Below are 8,394 nucleotides of genomic sequence, written 5' to 3'. Positions count from 1 at the left end.
CGATATTGAAGTTCCCCAAGCTGTGCTTCCCGATACTGTATTTGAAGCAGTTCTTCGAATTCCTTATGATATGCAATTGAAACAAGTTCTTGCTAATGGAAAAAAGGGAGGGTTGAATGTAGGTGCTGTTCTTATTTTGCCCGAGGGATTTGAATTAGCGCCGCCCGACCGTATTTCCCCTGAGTTAAAAGAAAAGATAGGAAATCTTGCTTTTCAGAGTTATCGTCCCGATAAAAAAAATATTCTTGTGATAGGCCCTGTTCCCGGTAAGAAATATAGTGAAATTGTCTTTCCCATTCTTTCCCCTGATCCTGCTACGAAGAAAGATGCTCATTTCTTAAAATATCCTATATATGTAGGGGGAAACCGAGGAAGAGGACAGATCTATCCTGATGGTAGCAAGAGTAACAATACAGTCTATAATGCTACGTCAACAGGTATAGTAAGAAAAATACTACGTAAAGAAAAAGGGGGGTATGAAATATCCATAGTTGATGCATCAGATGGACGCCAAGTGATTGATATTATACCTCCCGGACCAGAACTTCTTGTTTCAGAGGGGGAATCCATCAAGATTGATCAACCATTAACAAGCAATCCTAATGTGGGAGGTTTTGGTCAGGGGGACGCAGAAATCGTGCTTCAGGATCCATTACGTGTCCAAGGCCTTTTGTTCTTCTTCGCATCCGTTATTTTGGCACAAGTTTTTTTGGTTCTCAAAAAGAAACAGTTTGAAAAGGTTCAATTGTACGAAATGAATTTCTAGGTCCCGGAATTTCTTACCATCAAGTTGGTAAAAAGCCTCGATTTATTGGCAATTGCTAGAATTATCTATGATCTTTTTTGGAAATCCTTTTTTTGTTTAGACTTTTTTTTGTTTACGAGATGTCTGGAATTCCTTATTTATATCTCATGCAAAAGAAGAGAATCCAAGGCAAAGGCGAGAACAATAAAATTTAAATTTCTTTCGAGGGATTGCAGGTCTTCTTAATCGTCTATTCGGCACAAGAAAAAGGCTTTTTCTTGTGCCGATTCTTCTTGTATCAAAATAAGAATCCTTTTTCTTCCTAATTCGTCAAAGATTACTTTACTATTTCTTCTTTATTCGGGTCTGTCTCTTGGGCCTCTTTTTCTTTTGCTTAGGTTTAGCCGAGGTAGTGGACAAACAGAGGGGAAGAAAATATGGCGGGGGACAAATTTCTTGTGATTGTAAGCAAATAGAATTGCTTGGCTTGTTTAATTAAGTTTAACTTCAAACTTACAGAAATTTTGCAAAAAAAAGTAAACTCTTCCATTGAAGGTTTTTTTTTTATTTTTAGGCTAGTTGAATAGTTTTGATTAAGGTTTTATTAGTTTATTACTCGAAACTAAATCAAGGATTTTCAGGATACTTCCTTTGTGGAATAAGATATTGGATCCTCGAGTGATCTCTTTTTCTTGTTGCTTCATAAGAGTGAATCGAATAGATTCAATTCGCGTTATAAGAGTAAAAATTCCGCGGGTCCTTTCCGCTCTAATCAGATAAAGGGGGTAAGGACCCGCTAAGCTCCTACTTTTTCATGTTTACAATCTGGTCCCTCCGATTACTATAGAGATGAACCCAATCCAGAATATGAACCATAAAAGAAAACACCTACTAAACCAATCACAGGAATACCAGCTACAGTACCTATCAGCCAAAGAGGAATTCTTCCAGTAGTATCGGCCATTTCCCCTACTTTCCTCCACATTTTATCAATTGGTCATGCTAGAGACAAAAACAGTCATGGGTAGTTATAAGGATGGTATCTTTCCAAATGGGATAAGAGAATTCTTATTAGTCTCTTTCTTTCTCTCAATTGAAGAAGTAATTGGAAAATAAAACAGCAAGTACAAAAATGAGTAATAAACCCCAGTATAGACTGGTACGATTCAATTCAACATTTTGTTCATTCGGGTTTGATTGTGTCATAGTTCTATAGTTGGAATTTGGTTTATCGTTGGATGAACTGCATTGCTGATATTGATCCCAAGAAAAAAACAGTAGGTACAGCTAGTCCGTGAATAGCCAGCCATCGCACTGTAAAAATAGGATAGGTTCGATCTATGGTCATTGAGGGCCTCCTAAAAGGATCTACTAAATTCATCGAGTTGTTCTAAAGAATCAAAACGGTCGGTTATTAACGGAATTCCTTGTCGGCTTTCCGTGAAATATTCGTTTGGCCTAGGACTTCCAAACACGTCATAAGCTAAACCCGTACTGACAAATAACCAACCCGCAATGAATAGGGAAGGTATAGTAATGCTATGAATAACCCAGTATCGAATACTGGTAATAATATCAGCAAAAGAACGTTCTCCCGTGCTTCCAGACATGCTGAACTCCCAAAATTTTTGTACATTCAAAAAAGGAATTGATTCCGTAAAAGATGGGATCAACCAGTAAATAGAAAATTACTGATATTTCATCCTTGTGAGATTGTCAATTTTGTACCAAAGGTGTATTTTGAGTATACCGAATTAGTATAGCTATCCTTCCTATGGCACAGCAATCTGGTTTTGCCTGGTTCCGAAACATAATTACTTTTTTTTGTCTATAGGTAAGCTATATGTTATTCAAGGCGTCAATAGAAAACCCCTTTTTTGTAGGTTCTATTTATTTTCCTTGGCTTCGGAATAATAGAGTAATTCGGAATAGCAGCCAAAATCTTGGGAAAATCTAAGTTAATGATCAATAGGTTTGGATAAATAATTTAGGAAGGATATTCTCATACTGACACAATACAAGGACAAGTATATATATGTGAAATTTATCCTTTCATAATTCGTAATTAATCCTTGTCTTGTTTGTTGGATTAGGTCTAACTTTCTTGACCAAACTGCGAGCGTGGAACTTTACGAGATGAAATAGGGAAAGACAGAAGATAGAATAGAACTTAAAAGGATAATTGAAGTGACTCGTCTTCGAATCTACTTTGGTTGGAGTTCGAAAAAGGAATAAAAATAAAGTAAATTCAAGGAAGAGCTTTCTTTTTTTTTTAACAGACCCTCGGGAGGTCGTGGAATGCTTTTCTTCTCCTCTTATTCCATATAGAATACAATCAGTTAAAATTAAAATAAGAAGGAATAGGGGAATATTCGATCGTTCAGTCCAAAAAGAGGGTCCTATTGAAAAAGAAATTATCCAAAATAGAAAGAAGTTTTTTTTTCAAATTCAATTGTTTATTTATCTCTTATTCCGAAATTTCCCTGAAAATCCAATTTCATTTTTTCATTCAATGGGGTTATATGATCTAGTTCTTAATATTATTACTTTACTCAATTGAAAAATTCCATAACAAATCTCTTGATTCGAAATTAGGGACTCATGTATCATCTGATGAATCCACTTTCTTTTACACTTCTGTATCTCACTCTATCTTGTTTTTTAGTATTATCTAAAATAACTGATGAATTATGAATTTTCCATAACTTAGGTAAATGCTTTACCAACATATGTAGTGTAGTAAAAAAAAATAAATGGAATTTAACTCTTTCATGCTTACTTTAACTAGTTATTTCGGTTTTCTACTGGCTGCTTTAACTATAACCCCAGCTCTATTTATTGGCTTGAACAAGATACGTCTTATTTGAATTGACTGAATAATAATAATTCAGAAAAGCAAAATCTTTCTTTGGGATTCCTGATATTCTACGACTCTTTTCCAGACTAATTAGGAATTCTTTTCTTGGTCATTGAGATTCGTGGATAATTTAGAGTACTATTTAGGGATAGATCGTACCTCTTTTTTTATCCCCCCGAACAAATCGAAATGATTGAAGTTTTTCTATTTGGAATCGTCTTAGGCCTAATTCCTATTACTTTAGCGGGATTATTCGTGACTGCGTATTTGCAATACAGGCGTGGGGATCAGTTGGATCTTTGATTGAGTCATTTTTTTTTTTTTATTGACCTCCTCTCTGGTCTGGAGGAGGTCAAATTGGAGTTACAATTCAATTTTGTTAAATTATTTTACTCTGCTTCGACATAAGATAGATGGAATCACGCTCTGTAGGATTTGAACCTACGACATCGGGTTTTGGAGACCCGCGTTCTACCGAACTGAACTAAGAGCGCTTTCATTCATTCAAAAAGAAAATCTTTTTCTATTCCTAATGTATCTCACGTACGTATAGTCTCCACAAATTCCAGTTATACCCACTTTACTTTAATTGATCTCGTTGCTACTGCCTATAAAGAAGAAAGAAGTAATAGGTAGGGATGACAGGATTTGAACCTGTGACATTTTGTACCCAAAACAAACGCGCTACCAAGCTGCGCTACATCCCTTTTCCAAATTAAATTGTTGTGCAATGCCATTGTACACAATTCCTGTCTTCTTTTCCACATCATAATTTTCTTATTCTTTCTCTATCTATATATAGAACCCTCGTGTCATTTCTTCTTTTTGGTCTCATATAATTAAGGAATTATATACAGCTAAAATCCAATAGAATTTCGCCTATAAAAGAAAGATTACTTTTCCTTGATAATATATAGGAAGAAGGGGTCATCTTTTTATTTTTTAGGGATAGGACAATTTCGGAAAATTTCGTCGATTATGGTTCAGTTTATATATAGCATAAGTTTATGATCATATATGTATTCCAACAAGGAAGGAGGATTTTCAATGCGGGATATAAAAACATATCTCTCTGTAGCACCCGTGCTAAGTACTCTATGGTTTGGTGCTTTAGCAGGTTTATTGATAGAAATTAATCGTTTATTCCCGGATGCTTTGTCATTCCCTTTTTTTTAATTCTAGTTATTGCTATGGGAGGGATAGATTTCTTCGTGATATGACAAAATTTTATCTTATCCTTTTCAATCTTTTTTTAGTATCGGAAGGAAAAAGAAAGAAAAGATGGATTGGGTTGAACCTCAGAGTCATTAAAAATTTGGTAAACCCTATTTTTAAAAATAGAAATTCAATTTAAAGGGGTACCCAAGCTAAATCAGGCCTCAGAAATCAGAGCATAGAAAAAGGCGGGGCTGACTAATTAAATGAAAGGATTTCGAACCAAAATCTTTGCTAATTCGACAAGGATTGTATTCTTTAATTATTTCTCTATTTTTTATTACTTAATTTAAGAATAAAAAAAAATTATTCTAATGAATTTTATTCTTCTTCTTCGGATTCAAAATAGAAGAATAAAAGAATAAGTAGAAGAATTAAATTAAGTCAATCCAAAAGGAAAAGGAGGTTCATGGCCAAGGGAAAAGATGTTAGAATCAGAGTTATTTTGGAATGCATCAGTTGTGTTCGAAAAGGTGCCAATGAGGAATCGACGGGGATTTCTAGATATAGTACTCAAAAGAATCGCCACAATACACCCGGACAATTAGAATTCAAAAAATTTTGTCGTTATTGTCGCAAGCATACGACTCATCACGAAATAAAGAAATAGGAACATCGTGTATTCGATCTTTCCAAACAACAGAAAGAGTAAGAACTTCATATTTTATATATAAATAAAACATAGTATAGAATACAAAATACAAATCAACTCATCTGATTTCCGGTCGATATTATTTCATATGTATAGAGGGTATTCATATACTATAAATATGAATCAAATAAGATATGGATCAAAGAAAAACTACTTCTTCTGGATCCTAAATTAATAAAATAAAGAAGTGCATTTTCCAATTTTAAATTAAATAAGGAATAAATCATGTATACATCTAAACAACCTTTTCTTAAATCTAAGCAACCCTTTAGTAAATCCAAGCAAACTTTTAATAAATCCAAGCAACCCTTTCGTAAATCCAAGCAAACTTTTCGTAAATTCAAACAACCTTTTCGTAAATCTAAACAACCTTTTCGTAGGCGTCCCCGGATTGGCCCGGGAGATCGAATTGATTATAGAAACATGAGTTTAATTAATAGATTTATTAGTGAACAAGGAAAAATATTATCGAGACGAATAAATAGATTAACCTTGAAACAACAACGATTAATTACTCTTGCTATAAAACAGGCTCGTATTTTATCTTTTTTACCGTTTCGTAACTATGAGAACGAAAAACAATTTCAAGCCCAGTCAATTTCAATAATTACAGGTTCTAGACCCAGAAAAAATAGACATATTCCTCAATTAACGCAAAAGTACAATTCCAATCGAAACTTAAGAAACTACAACCAAAATTTAAGAAACAACAACCGGAACTTAAGTTCCGATTGTTGATGTTTTATTCGAATTCGCAAGGGCCAGACCTATATATATTATAAAGAAAGTAATCCAGCTCGTCGATTCCTACCACTTAATCTTAATTTATTGTATCTTCCCGGAGTTCCCTCTCCGGGAATTCATCTTTTATTATTCCAGTATATTACTTTATTTATACCTTTAATTGATGATCTTTATTTTATTGGAAATCGTGTAAAGATTATTTGGATTTGATACAGCTACTTGTGCAAGCATTTTACGATTAAGAATCAATTTCTTCTTGTACAGGTTGTGTATTAATTTACTATAACTATCGAATACTTTATATACCCGCGTTGCTGCGTTTATCCGAGTGATCCACAAACGACGAAAATCCCTCTTTTGCCTACCTCTATCTCGATGAGAGGAAACAAAAGCTCTTTTTACTTGTTGGGTAATCATTCGATTAAGTCTTAAATGAGCCCCTCTAAAGTTTGAGGCAAATGAACGCATTTTTGTTCGTCGTCTCCGGGCTATATATCCTCGCGGAACTCTGGTCATTGAATCAAATTAACCTTAATGAATAACTAATGATTTCTCTTCTTTTAGCCACCCTTTTTCTCATTAATAACAAAACTAATTATTCCGATATATAAAATATTAATTCCAATGGCTTTTGCTATAGTAACCTTCCCAACCACGATTTTTTATTCCACTCCGTTCAGTTATTTCTATACGAAATAACAAATTCATTCTAAATAATACTAAAAAAAATAGTGGGTTCCATCGTTTCTATGGTTCCCTTTTAAACGGTGAGGCCCTCTCTATACACCGGAGCCCTTTCTTTCATCAAAAAGTATTACGAACTTGTATAGTTCACATTCTTTGGCTCTACCTATCCATTATAGAGTAAATAGCTCTTTTCACAATAAGAGTTATCCATACAGTGACGGTATTTAATTATGAAAGTTGGCTAAGTAGCTGACCCTGTTAGTCCGTTCTTTATAAGATAAAAGAGCATAAGCCTTTTTCTTTTTATTACTATTTCCTCCGCTTAATGGATAACCATTTGCTACCAATGGGAGAATTGCTTCTTATTTCCAAATTTAGATAATTCGATTTGCACCAAAGGAAACCAGAAATTCCATATACCATAGAAATCTAGGATAGAGAAGCTATATCCTATTCATTGGTACTAATCAGGGATACTTCAAATTTTTTTTATATTTGTTTGAAGTCATGATCTGAACGAGTCGCACATACACCCTAGCACATGTTCCTCGACGCTGAGGGCATCCTTTAAGCGCAGCCGTTTTTCTAGCATTTCGTATTGGCTGTCTTGCGTTTCTAATAAGTTGTTTAACCGTTGGCATGTTGTATGTATATAGAAAAAAATGGATTGGTTTAGATCCATCTTAACCTGATGATTGCTCATCATGAAGTCTTTCTATTTTCTATTAAATCGAGGAAAACACGAATTTAGCTGTGAAATAACTTTACAAGAAATCCGGACACTACCAATCCTTAAACATTTCCGGAAACCACACTGGATCAGTATCGCAGTGCTTGTCAATCATTTCATCCCCTACAATATCGACAAGTCCATAAGCTTTGGCTTCGTCTGCTGACATAAAAACATCCCTTTCCATGTCTTCGGATACAACCCAAAAAGGCTTGCCTGTTCTTAGTGCATAAACCCTTGTGATCATTTCGCGAACTTTGTGTAACTCTTCTACTTCTAGTAAAAATTCTGGTGTCCTTGCCCGATAATAAGCACTAGCAGGTTGGTGAAGCATAATCCTCGCGTGAGGGAATGCTATACGCTTGGCGGGTTCTCCTCCAAGCAGAATGAAGGACGCCATGGACGCGGCTATTCCGAGGCATATTGTATATATATCTGGTGTCACCGTTTGCATCGTATCAAAAATAGCCATTCCTGAGATTAGCCAACCGCCTGGGGAGTTTATAAACAAAAAAATATCACTAATTCCATCTTCTATACTCAGATATACCATGAGACCTGTAATATGATTCGTGATCTCGCAACGAATCTCTTGACCTAAAAAAAGTGTCCTTTCTCGATACATAACATTGTATAAGTCAACCCAAGTCGCTTCTTCATCTCCAGGAATCCGGTAAGGTACTTTTGGAACACCAATGGGCATATTAGATTAATATTATTAAATTTAAGTAAGAAACACTTTAATATGGAAACGTAAGAATGGA

The 8,394-nt window shown here is 34.7% G+C and overlaps 2 non-coding genes across 2 annotated transcripts; both read right to left on the bottom strand.

Moving 5' to 3' along the window:
• Positions 1-4,022: 4,022 nt before the first annotated feature.
• Positions 4,023-4,096, bottom strand: TRNAW-CCA. Its single transcript has one exon. It is a non-coding gene; the product is annotated as a tRNA-Trp (tRNA).
• Positions 4,097-4,235: 139 nt separating this feature from the next.
• On the bottom strand, positions 4,236-4,309 carry TRNAP-UGG. Its single transcript has one exon. It is a non-coding gene; the product is annotated as a tRNA-Pro (tRNA).
• Positions 4,310-8,394: the final 4,085 nt, after the last annotated feature.

The sequence above is a fragment of the Hordeum vulgare genome, unplaced genomic scaffold (genome assembly GCF_904849725.1).
Source record: "Hordeum vulgare subsp. vulgare unplaced genomic scaffold, MorexV3_pseudomolecules_assembly, whole genome shotgun sequence".
NCBI lineage: Eukaryota > Viridiplantae > Streptophyta > Magnoliopsida > Poales > Poaceae > Hordeum > Hordeum vulgare.
Note: the sequence above shows the minus strand (reverse complement) of the source record. Positions and strands in the feature narration are given on the sequence as shown.